This window comes from Hibiscus syriacus, unplaced genomic scaffold (assembly GCF_006381635.1).
Source record: "Hibiscus syriacus cultivar Baekdansim isolate YM2019G1 unplaced genomic scaffold, ASM638163v2 tig00113725_pilon, whole genome shotgun sequence".
NCBI classification, from domain to species: Eukaryota; Viridiplantae; Streptophyta; class Magnoliopsida; order Malvales; family Malvaceae; genus Hibiscus; species Hibiscus syriacus.
Window position 1 is genome coordinate 15,622,416 of NW_024063471.1, and position 14,365 is coordinate 15,636,780.

The 14,365-nt window shown below is 31.1% G+C and overlaps 1 non-coding gene across 1 annotated transcript; it reads right to left on the reverse strand.

Moving 5' to 3' along the window:
- Nucleotides 1-5,928: 5,928 nt before the first annotated feature.
- Nucleotides 5,929-6,035, reverse strand: LOC120187788. The gene has a single exon (XR_005522334.1). It is a non-coding gene; the product is annotated as a small nucleolar RNA R71 (small nucleolar RNA).
- Between the last annotated feature and the right edge of the window lie 8,330 nt (nt 6,036-14,365).

Genomic DNA, 14,365 nt, shown 5'->3' on the forward strand with positions numbered 1-14,365 from the left:
CAAATTGAAATATTTTAAGGTTCTAGGACCACCATAGGACTTAGGGAGCACTTAAGGTCTTTAAATAAATTAATTTTACCAATTTTCTCATTTTAAACTTCAAGGGATCGATCTCTTTTAAGGGGAATTGATTCTTTGATAAACAATAACTCAATTGAGTTAGGATCGATCCTATAGGGGAGGGATTGATCCTTTGCCTAAAGGGATCAATCAATATGGGGCAAGATATCGATCCGTTTTCTGGAAAATGCAAAAAATGCATTCAAACATTCAAGAACATGCAACCAATTGATCATGCAATCGATCCTAAGGTCTATGAACATGCATGGATACACTAGAACCACGAACATGTCAAAACACATATGTAGCATGCTTCATAACATCAATTAATATATAAGTAAGACATTTGGCATTCCATTTCATTTGTATAAAAATTCAATTTTACCATAAGTTACATATCCATTTTGTGCATTATTGATCATTTCACGCTTCCTTTGAGTCTAACATATTATGTCATCTTTTTATAATTTGTCTAGGTGATCAAGACATGTATTTAAGGCATAAATCATACTTTGATCAACTTAGACATACTTGATCATATTGCATAGGTTGTAATCTATCATCAACATTCATCATTTCATCATTCATTCAAAATTCAATGTTTAATATAGATAATTAGAGATCACTTGTGCACTAGTAATAATCAAAAGTATAAATCAACATAAATTCCAATAAAGAATCTCATATTGCCTCAAAATAAAACCAAGGTTTAAACTAACTTTAGCAAATGCTTCCTTGCTTTGATCACCACCAAGTACCTTTTGTCCCTCAAGCTCATAAATAAGAAAATAATGATATCAAAAATGTTAAACAATGAGTGTGAGTTATAAAGCTCAGTGAATGATTAAACATTCAAGAATGATGCACACATCAAGGCTAAAGGAAAACATCATATATGCCATAAAACCTCACTTGTTTTTTCCTCAATGATCATACCAAGATGCCATGCCATAATATTCACATAATCCTCAATGATCATATCAAGATGTCATGCCATAATATTCACATAATGCATCATTAATGAACATAAAATTTTAAATATAATCATTATTTAACTCATCATATTTACTGCTGAAATCCACATGCACTTATGCACAACTACCTTACTTGTAAAGTCCGCACACACATCATATATTTTTTTCCATTTAAGATCTTTTGTGCTTTGTTAAAAACACAACATACTCATTAGATAAACAAACTTTATACATCTCTCTTTTTATTTTGAACTTACATAGTTCGAAACTTCCATATTTCGGAGCAAAACTCAACACACCAACCTTATCTCATATATCTTCTTAGAGCAAAGTTCAACATACCAACCCAACCTCATTACCCTTACACTTATAAAAAAACATAGATTACTCTCTCCTAGGCATGCATTTCATATTCAAAGGTCTCATTAAGAACAATTTGCCAATTAATCCAAGTTTATCAAGAGTAGTTGCTTTTTGATGCATGACATATACATTTATCTTTTTCCAAACATAATTTTGAACATACCAAAGAACGAATGTGATGATCAAACCTTATTGGTTAAAAAAGTTTCTTCACTCATCCACGAATAGTAGAGTGTCTCTACTCATCCCTAAGCTAAATATCACATAAGTTTGTAACATAGTTTTTTAAATCGGTTATGCATCAAAGAGTAACACATTGCACATATTATGTATCACATACTTTGTAATTTTCACATTCTTCCAATGTACCATAATTCATAATCATCATCTTATGGTTCACATGCTTATAATAATCATGTACTTCTAATGCACCATAACTCGTAATGAATATATCATAGCTTACATGCTTACAATAATCATTTACTTACAATACATCATTACTCGTCATGGTACACATGTTACTAATGATCACTGACTTTAAGAAACATATCATGAATTCATGCCATCAATTACCAACAAGTATACTCACCTTAAAACCTTAGATTTAGAGTTCACTCATAACTAAATATTCATTCAACATAAAAAATGCTCATCATAAATGAATGGACAACCATACACCTTGATGGTGCAATCACACAATTCAACCCCAAATGACCACCAATAATTGATGCACTATTTTTCCTCAATCATTCACACATCCGGCACTGTTAATGTAATCTAAGCCTCCTAACTCAATAGCAGCACTTTACCTTAATTAAAGATGAACAAGAACACTCAAAATCAACACCTAGTTGAAATTGATGAGAGAAAGAGGAAGAAGATGATGTAGATCAAGAAATGATCAAGAAAAGACAAACATCAATAGATAAGGAGATGAAGACAATAGAATAGAGATGAAGCAATAGGATTTGGAGATGAAATCAAGAAGAAAGATGAGCAAGAATCATCAACCAAATGAAAGAAAATGCAGAAGAGGAATTCGATCGTGAGAGGATTTGAGACCAAAAATGGGAAGAGATACAATAGGGTTTTGATGGAAAATAATGAAAAGAATGTTATAAAAATAATTTTAGGAAGTTAGAATGGATGAATGAATCTAACTTGAATTCAAGGAAAATGGGATCAAGGTTCATGAAAAATGGAGGGAAAAAATAAGGAGTTTCAAGTCTTAGTATAATTGTTTTAAAGATTTTTACATTTTGATCCTTTTACAATTTCGTCACTAAAATTAAAACTTTGAAATTCTTCAATTTAGTCACTCTTATAAATCAATTTATAATATTAAAAATCATATTTAATATTTCAAAAAAAAAATTAAACCATTTTAGTAATTTTCCCTAATTAAAAATCTAAAAAAATATTGTTATCAGAAATCACATTAAATACTCCATTAACAACCCGAATTTGGTGACATTATAACTTTCTCCTTTAAAACTAATTTTTTCCTTGAAATTAACTTGGGGAACATACGAAACTATCACTACTAACACGCTTGATCATTTTCACAAACGCTTACCTGGAGTTGTGGATACACCACAATAACATACCGAAGAACCCTTCCAAATCTAAAGGATTACTTTAGGCAAGCTAAACCATCTCTATAAAAAAAGAAAGAAGGACATAAACATCAATCACATTGACAATTTCATAACGTCACAAAAATAAAAAAAAATAATTTGAGTTCATTTTGACTAAAATTAAGTTTTCCTTTAAAAAATAAAAAATATGATTTGAGGGAATCACCACTAATCCTTATTTTAGGTGTGATTGAATAACCAAAAATATTTGGTTATCTTAATAAAATTTAATTTAAAAATTACTAAAACAACTTTTAGGTCTACTTTCAAGAAAATGAGTTTAGGAGTCGATTACATGTGGAGAAGAATTAACGCCTTCACAACGCCCTAAAATTGGTACCAAATCGATTAATTATTGTCTTTGCAATGAAAATTATGACTTCAAATTTTAATTTAATTAATGATTTCTTTTTCAATTGAATAAATACAACATTATTTAATTGTCTAAAGTTCTATAGAGAAAAGTTAACAATTCAATGCATTTAATTGGAGAGAGTTAACCCCCTAATATAAAGTAGGAAGACATCCTCTCTTTTCCAAAAAAAAAAGGTGATGAATTACCAATATTTCTTCTTAGGAACCTAAGGTTTCTAAGGTAAATCGACAAAATTTTAACATTTCGAACCGAGGAGAAATACCCTCTAATATGAAGTGGAATAGTTATTTTTCCATTACCGAAAAAAATAAGAAACAATAACATTTTCCCTTATAATTAAACGTTGATTTATTGACATTAAGGCTATTCTAAAAACAAACATTTTATTAATAGAAATTACCCAACCTTTAATATAGATAAAGGATATTCAAATATTTACAAATATTAAGGCTAGACCATCGAATAAGTTTGAACAACCTATCCTTGTTAAATTTAAATATAAGAATATCACATTTTTTATCCTCCTGATTGATTTTAATATGTTATAATTTTATTTAATTTTACTTAAGGATATTTATTTATTTAAATTAAAAAATTGAACTACTAGTTAGGTTAGAACAACCCTTTTTGACAATTTAAAATAATTAAATATCACCTTTTAATAAAATTACTAAAGATATTGATAACTCTCCGAAAGAGTTAGTATTTAGGATCTTTTTACCTAGGTTAAACATGAACTTTAACATCTTAGGATCATATTAGGATCAATTTAGATTTATTTAAAATATTTTGCATCATTTGAATTATAGGAGTTAGTTGGAGGAACTTGGGCTACTTTTGCTATTTTATGATGAAATCTGGTACACTGATGATATGGCATTGTTCCATGCTGTATGTGATGCTATGATGAATTGCTGAGTAGAACTAACAACAACTGCTAGTCTATAAAAGGGAGTGAAGATCACATATTTCACATCTTCTTTTATTATCTAATTATTTCAATAAACATATTACATTCCGATCAGCCATGGTCTCCTATACCCGTCACCAAGATGTGTAGCAGCAGTTGAGGGAGCATAGCCATGTAGCAGTGATGGTCAAGTGGGATTCAACCTCTATTCACGTTTATTGTTTTGAAAGAGGGAATTTGCGATTATAAATTTTGGAATTGTTTTTATTTTAGAATGTTGTTTGGACTTGAACACAATATGTTTGATGAACATATCTTTTTATTTCTTAAACAATGCTTTTATTTGTAGTAGCTTCATTAAGACAATTTTAGAGATGGAGTTATCTTTTATGTATGTGATTTTGATAATTTTTGGAAATAAAAGTTATTAAATTTGCATGCTACCTTCTTGCAACATTGGTGTTTGTGAAAAGTAGAGTTAGTATATAAAAATGTATGTTGCCAATTGATGTTGCTTTGTTAATTATAAAATTAATGGAATTGGTGAAAGTTGATTCTAATTAACTAAGGATTGTTAATTAATGTATGTTGTATGATCATATTACCATAGCAAATTCATAACGAGGACTACCGTATGACATCTACATTTTTTAACTATTGAATTGTTTACTCTCCTAAATGTTACTACATTGCCTGAATTGACCATTCTAATTTTAATCTTTTGTTTCCTTGCTGTTATTTTCTCATTTCAAGATCTACAACTCTTTTACATTTACCATAACAATTATAATGTAACATTTTCTCTACGTGGGTTCGACATTCGATGCATGCACATGCATCCAATATTATTACTTGATATCTGACACACGAACTTGTGTTGAATGTTGTAACAATTTCTTAGCATTAAGTTTTTGGCTCCGTTTTTAAGAGTAATAGTATTGTATTAGAGTTGTTTTACTTTTTGTTTGTACCGTCTTCGTTTATTTTTAGTTTGTAGGTACGTTTTTCTTAGCTAAGTGTTGCTGGTGCATGACCCACAACAATAATAAAGACTTAGAGCCTTTTGATCCCAAATCGAATGAACACTTCATAGACACCGTAGACAAACAATCCATAATGAAACAAATATGAACGTTGGTGCTGATAACAATTCTTTGCCACCGTTGTAAAATGGTGATGATGACTTACTTGCTGGAAATGGAGTACATGTACCAAACTTCTTTAACATTGATGGCCACAATAGGTCAATATGTGAGCATGTTGTGTTGGCATTAGATAATTTGAATCTAGACATTATGAGACATGTCATAAATACTACCGACTTCAAGCTGAAGCATGTGATGTTTCAAATGCTACAGTTAATGGCACAATATAGTGGTTCATTTACAAAAGATCCTAGATCACACCTAAGAGGATTTATGAAAGTGTATGATTCTTTTGAATAGTAACGAGTGCCTTAGAAAGCCTTGATTTTGAAGTTATTTCCGTTTTCTTTGCATGAAAAAAGCTAAAGAATGGCTCAATTTGCCGTAACCTAATGCTATATCAAAATGGAATGAGCTTGCTCAAAACATTATACTGTGTTTTAACCCTCTTAATATGAAATCTAAATCAAGGAATGATCTCACATCATTCAAGCAAATGGAGGATGAAAGCCTATATGAAGCTTGGGAGTGTTTCAAGGATTTACTACAAAAATTCCCGATGTATGGTTTACAATGGATTGAATATGAAAATAAAAATGGTTGTTGATGCTTCTGTCAATAGAGCATTGTTGGATAAGACCTACATTGAAGCCTATGATATGTTGGAGAGAATATCCATCAATTACTACCAATATCCTAATACAATGATTATGTTGGGTAGAAACAATACTGCAGCAGTGGAAAATGATGTTATCATCACTCTTACCTTAGAAGTCACAATATTGATTGAAATGATGAAAAGATGCAAAAGCCTCGAGTTATGTATGAGGTAAAAGCTACAACTATTGTCACTTGTTTTAAATATGGAGAGGATCATAATTTGAAGGAATATCCACAAAACCATAAATTCATGTACTTTGTGAGGAATTATAATAGGAGTGCCAACACCAATGTCTATGGGAATACTTACAATTCATACTTTCAGAACACTCCTAATTTGTCTTAGGAGAGCTAAAATGTAGAAAATACACATATGATATTCCAATCAAACTTTAGGAATACACAACAACATTATCAGCCACAACAACAATATAATAAGAAGTAGATGATACCCACACATCAATCACATCAACAAATAGTGTAACCACAACAACGACACAATTAGAAGAATTATCAAGGGCACTATTTCAATCAAGAAGCCACCTCAACATCACTTGAGTCTTTAATTAATGAGTATTTATCAAAATATTAAAATGTGATCCAAAGCCAATCAACATCACTAAGAGCATTAGAAAATCAAATGAGGCAATTGGAGAATGCTCTGAGCAATAGACAGGAAGGAACTTTTCCAAGTGACACAAAAGTTCCAAAAGCATACGAGAAAACTCAATATAATGAGCATTGCAAATCCATCACTACACGAAACAATCTTCATATTAGGTAATATACCGAGTAACCCCAAAAGAAGGTTGATAAGAGACTTCAACAACAAGTTAAAGGAAAAAGTATGGAAGTAGATATAGAGACACAAAATATGGATGTCATAGCAAAAGAGACGTGATATTGCAATAATTCTAATAGCAATTCCATCAACACTAGAATATGTAATGCCACCACCAATGCCAAGATAGTCGAATCCAATACCTCATCCACCATTTCTCAATGATTCAAGAACACCAAGGAGGATCAATAGTACAAAGAATTTATTAATGTGCTAAAATACTTGACAATCAATATCCCATTGATTGATGCATTGGAGCGAAATCCGAATAACATCAAGTTCATGAAGGAGGTGCTCTAGAAGAATAAAATAGTTGGAGAATTTGAAACGGTTGCACTCACCGAGGGATGTAGTACTATGGTTGCAAGTCGCTTGCCACTAAAACTAAAAGATATAAGGAGTTTTACTATTCTTTTCATTATTGGTGATTAAATTTTAGGCAAAACATTATGTGATTTAGATGCTAGCATTAATCTCATGCCTTTGTTAACTTTTAGGAAATTTGGAAGTGGAGAAGGAAGGCCCACCACCGTGACTCTTCAGTTTGCCAATCGTTCTATCGTGTATTCTATCGTGTATCCTAGTGGCATTATGAGAACATGCTAGTTCGAGTGGATAAATTCATTTTCTATATATTTTATCATATTGGATTGTGAAGTTGACAAATACATTCCAATCATACTTGGATGATCCTTTCTTGCTACCGACCGAGCTTTGATAGGTGTTGAAAAAGGAAAACTCACTATGCATTTAAATTATTAACACATTACTTTTAATGTTTTGAATAATGTTTCAAATGTGAGTGACAAGGTCAAGTGCTATTCAATTGATGTTATAGATGTTTTTCTACATGAGCATTGGGATGACTACCATAACATGGATGTTTCCAGGAAAATTGTTGTGACAATAGAGGAACTAGGTGATAGTGAAGAAGTTTAAGGGAAGTATATGAAACATTTTGAATCATTGAAGCTTCTAACCTGAACTATTCAAGTTCCTCGACCTTCTATTAAAGATCCACCCAACTTTTAATTAAAGCATGTTCCCTATCATTTGAAGTATGCATTCCTTAGGGAAGATAAGACTTTTCCTTGTTATTGTTGAAGCAAAGCTAGAAGCATCGCAAGAGGAACAATTGCTTAATGTTTTGAAACAACACAAACGAACAATTGTTTGGAGCATTGCTGACATCAAGGGCATTAGTCCTTGCTTTTGTATGCTCAAGATATTGCTGGAAGATCCTAACAATGATTATATTAAGAAACAAAGGAGGTTGAATCATATTATTAAGGAGGTTATTGAAAGTAAACGATCAAATGGTTGGATGTTGGAATCATCTACCTCATTTTTTACAATAATTGGGTGAGCTCTATTCAATACATACGAAAGAAGGGAGACATCACCATTTTTCTAATAAGAATAACGAGTTAGTTCCAACACGCACCACTACTGGTTGAAGTATTTGTATGGACTATAGGAAGTTGAAAAAAGCCACAAGGAAAGATAATTTTCTATTACTATTTATTGACCAAATATTAGATATGCTTGTTGGCAAAACTTTCGATTGTTTTCTTTATGGATATAATTGCTACAATCAAATAAAAATTGCACCTGAAGACTAAGAGAACACTACTTTCACTTGTACTTATGGTACATTTGCTTTTCAAATGATGCCTTTTGGTCTGTGTAATGCTCCAAAAATGTTTCAGCATTGTATGATGACCATATTTTCCAACATGGTTGAGGATTGCCTTCAAATATTTATGGATGATTTTTCAGTCTTTAGCAAGAACTTTGATCAGTTCCTTAACAAGTTAGCAACTGTTTTAAAGAGATATGAAAAGACCAACTGTAACCCCCTAGACCCATCCTGAATGTTATGCCCAAATCTAGGAGGTTATATATCATATTTAGAAATTTGTTTTCATATATATAAAACATTTTTAAAATCCATATAACAATATAATATGAAATTAGTCATTAGAAAAGTTCATACGATAAACATCTATATATCAGTATATATGTATATATGAAAAATCATATAAAACATATATATATATCAAAATATCAGTAATACAAATATATCGAGATGGAAACAAAAACAAGTGTAACCAAAGTATAATAAAAGAGACGTATAAATATATACAATGGTACAAACATAGGAGTAGTCGATCCTCCTAATGCCAAGTCTACTAGCATACAGTCTGCTACTATCTGAAAATGCTAAAAATTTACAGAATGAGCTAAAAAGCCCGGTGTTCTCCTTATGGTGTATAAAAACATACATATAAAATACTTTAGTAAAAAAATAGTTTATCAAACATGTTTTAAAAATATGACCACTACCCCTATCTGATCACCAGAATGTGTAGGTTCCCCATAACCATACACCCACCTATACACCCGTTAAGGCCTTATACATATAGCATAAGGGCCTGCGGTAAGGACTTACGCTGAGCACAAAGCATAGGATCCTACGGTAAGGACTTACCCTGAGCACAAAGCAGATGAGCTTGTGGTAAGGTCTTACAAGCCATAGAATAGGCCTGATATACTTCCTCCAATAATACCCCCAATGATAGTAATAAATATGTATGTATTCGAGTGAAAACGATAGTTTAATCCATTAAAACATGAAAATATTCCAGACTCAGAAATCAGATACAAAAATACATAAATCAGAGATTATATCAGAAATGTACAGTAAATCAGATATTAGATAAACAATATTTAGAAAATCAAGTATCGCATTGTAAAAATCTTTTGTATTATCAAAAATCTAAAACAGTTAAGATGAATAGTTTAAAAGAGTAATGTAACATCATCAGGAAACAAAACAATACCGGTCTTAGTAGTCTAATAAGAAATCCTACTACTGAGTCTATCGATCATGACCAGTGGCAGTGCTAGATCCTAAGAATTGGAATATCTATTTTAAAATCCTAATATGAATAATAATAAACCTATTGAAACAATCTATAGATACCTACTAGTAAATCTCGAGGAACACGAATTATACGGATCTGACAGATGGGAAACACCATATCAAACCAATTTCATAATCAAATCCCAAATAAATAAGAAAAAAATGCTAAAAATACTAAACATTTTTAGATTAACGGGATCGATTCGTGGCTTTCGAGTCAAAATTTGGCAAAACGAATTGTGGAATTGGACTAAAGATATCGAGAAATGTCAAGAAGGAGGTTTTCAAAAAAATTCAATGCCAATCAACAATCAACGGTCGGTCAACGATCAACAATCAATGGTAAATGGCTGACCAGTTTAGTTCCGGTCAGGTCATATCAGGTCGAAACCGATGTGGTCGAGTCAGCCCATAATCAAGCAGCCCACCAGGCGGTGGAATTTCCCATGCGTAGGGACGACTTGTGGGGGCGCATATGGATGCTTCAAAAGTTGAAAGAATTACAAAAACAAATTCATACTTACATTTTGAGGGGTTTTGAGAGACTTACCAAGCTTAGTTCATAGCGGTGAATGGCAGAGAGCTCGATTTCGAAATGTCAAAAACTTGACATTTCTCACCCCCTCACACGCTAGTGAAAACGGAGACAAGATGGAAACTAGTGGACTTGGGACGACGTAAGGAACACGATGGTGCAGGATGTGTCAAAAACAGAGCAACGATCGATGACGAAATGACGATTGAAATTTCTTACTAAAAAAGCTTGAAAAGAGAGAGAATAGGGTTTCTAAAATTTTTTCAAATTTGGGGGTTATATTTTCCCTATAAAGAAAAATGGAAAAATTACACTATATGTACTATAGTTTTTTATGCTTTCTGAATTTGGATATGAATTTATTCAGAATTTCACTTTGACCCCCGAATTTAGTTAAAATTTTAATTTAGTCTTCGGAAGAATTTTAAGAAAATTTTAGGCCCTAAGTTGGGGTGTTATAACTCTTCCCCTTAAATGAAATTTCGTCATCAAAATTTACCTGATGGAAATAAATACGGAAACTGAGCCTTCATAGACTCCAATGTCTCCCATGTAATACCCCAAAAATTTAGTTAATGACCAAAATGAAATTTTTTAAAGTTTTATGGTCAAAGTAGAAAATTGGAAAAATTTAGGGAAGTAAGTGATAATTTCCTAAAAAAAATTTAATCCATAAATAGATAGTTTACTCTTGAGAGTGGGGTTTTATAGAAATTATATTTTTTGATTTGGAATTTTAGTAAAGAAAAATTAGAAAGGGTTACAGACGGTAAGGAATCAGTAATTCTGATCGAATTAGAATTTTAAAAAAATTTGAAGGATGTTATAAAATGGTTGGAAATATTATTTTAATATTTTATATCAAAGAAATTTGGTTTTGAAATATGTAATTTTTCATATTTAACCGAAACATTGGAATTTAGTGACTAAAACACATTTTTTTAAAAAAAATTCATGGGAAATTTCATAAATTAAAGTCAAATTAATTCATATTTAACTTTGGAAGATGATAAGGATGAGGAGTATTGGTTTTATGGTGAATAGGAAGATTCATTAAGGGTGATTTGGTCTTATCTTAATTAAATGAATATTTTATTCATTTAAAGAGGAATTAAATGTAAACTAAGATGAAATATACCTAACATTTCATCCAACTTGCTCATCTTCTTCTCCAAGCTGCCGTGAGTTTCTCCAAAGGTGAGAGAAAGTTTCAATTCAATTTTTAAGCAATTTCATTTGATTTTGAGTATGCCATAAAAGAGAAAATTTCTATACACGAAAAACGCTATCATTTGATACCAATATTGCATGATAATCTTGTTGTTGTTCAAAGATACCAAATTCTACAGTTTGTGTTTATATAAGAGATCATGAAATTGATGATGAATCTTGATGTTTGTGAGGTAGTAGATTCATATTCAAGCATGTGTGATGATTATAACATGTTTAATCTTTCTAAAACTTGTTCTTTAAGTTTCAACCATGGAATTATTGAGTGAGAAAAATTATGGAAAATTATACAAGGGTTGGAAATGATGAAGGAAGTATTCTACAAAACTTAGAAAAATTTGGGGACCATTTTGTAATTTTTGAAAAGTTAGAGGACCAATTCGACAAGTTTGGAAAAGTTGTAAATGGTTTTATAATTGTTTAATAGTTGATGTACTATGCTGGAAATTGTTGTTTGGGGAATTAAAATGAGTGTTAGAATGTGAAATTTGATTATTTTGGGATGTTTAGAAAGTTTGGTGATTGTAATGCAAATTTCGAATTGTTTGGGAGTGTTTATTGTAATTATGTCTTTGTATATGTACTTGGTTGATAATACTTTCAATACTGTAATTTTTGTATTGAAATTTTAAGTGGTAAAATGGTGAAGGACAATTTTATATAAGTTGGAAAAGTTTGTGCCAAAATTAAAAAGAATTAATAATTGTTGAAGTATTTGGTGGTGAATAGTTTCAAGTATGATATTGGAAATTTATTTTGGAAATGTATTTATGTTAGTACAATACTAACATATATGTAGATATGAATCTATATTTTTGTACAGATCGTGATTTACTCGGTGTTCAAGTATAAAAAGGACTAAGTTGGAGCATAGTGAGGAAAAATATTTGGAAAATTTTAAAGTGTCAAGGTGAGTGCAATACATGCATAAAATTATACATGGATGTTTTATACATCATCAGGAAGACTTGCGATAAGTTGACTTTGTTTATATCAACATGATATTATGTCATTTTGATAACTTCGATATGACATTGATATGTCATAGTGTGAAATGATATGTCATAGCGTGAAATTATAATGCATTGGCCATGAATATTGTGATATTTTACCATGAATGTTATTTCGGGTATGAACTGCCCAATGTTAAATATGGATAATATACTTTGTCATGGATGAATAAAATAAAATAGACTGCATGCCCAAGTAAGTCATTAAGGGACAAAGTATAGTTAGCATGCCAGAGAGTCCAGCAGCAGGCTGCATATTCGAGAATACACTAAAGAATACATAATGTATATGGCGGGTACGACCTTATGTGTCATATTTGAGACTGTACTTAAGGATACCTAGTATAGATGGTGGACACGACCTTATGTGTCATACTCGTGTTAGCACTATGGTGCAGGTATTTGACTCGTGTACCCAGGGTCCTCAGGATGTTATATTGGGCTATTGCCTATGGTTTATTGGTTAATAAATTGTAACCATGCAAATAAGCTTACGAGCTTATGGAACAAATGGTAACTATATTGGTAAAATAAGCTTACGAGTTTATGGAACAAATGATAAGTATATTGGTAAAATAAGCTTACGAGCTTATGGAATAAATGGTAAGTATATTAGTAAAATAAGCTTACGAGCTTATGGGATTAAATGGTAAGTATTTTGGTAAAATAAGCTTACGAGCTTATAGGATAAATGGTGAGAAATTTTATATTATTTTGATCATGGTAAAATATTGGATATGTTGCCTCACTAAGTATATACTTAGCGTGTGATGATTTTCACGCGTAGGTAGAAATCCAGTAATAGATTAAAGAGTTCATAACGACATCAAGCATCGAGGAGTATATTTCAATATCAGTAAGACATCCTATGATGTATTGTTGACTTTGTTAGTGGCATGTACTTATTAATGTTCAATTTATTTTTGTTGAATTATTTTGGAAACAAAATGGTAACTTTATAGTGATGAAATGTTCAGTTTATGAGATTTATATATATTTTGCGAAATTACTGTAGCAGTTACTGTAGCAGTGCATCTATACACTTTTTAAACTCGATGTTTTATGCATCGGTACACTATTCATGATACTGTAGCATTGCATCGGTACACTGTTCATTATTTACGGTATTGTTTATTACTGTTCATGGTACTATTCATAAAAAAATCTTTTGCCTTAAATTTGTTATAATGAAGCATAATTCATATGATATGATATTTTTATTATATCATTTACCATTTTAAGAAAAAAAAATTAAATCACTTTTTAATTGGAAATGGTTTTAGAAATTCGGGTGACATCTATAATCTGTATAGGTATAATTATACGGGTTATGGGTGTTACATTTATTGGCATCAGAGCTACAGGTTTAGCCGATTCTAGGACTAAACCGAGTTTGTTTTGAGTTAAAAAGTGTATACATGCCACTAGGATGTCAAAAGTTACTGATGGTTGTATATATACTGTGATGATACTTATTGGGAGTAAAGTTACTCTTTATTAATGTATGATGATTCTGACCATGTTCATATGTTGGAACTAAAGACAAAGGTAAGAAATTTGGAAATGTTGAAATGAAGGTTGAGATTTGAAATCGACCATAAAGGGACTTGACACGACTTATGTAAAACACCTTAGAAGGGTGGATGTTGTAAGGAATTTTTCTCCATTTTGTGGAAGAAATGGCCCAGCTTTTAATGA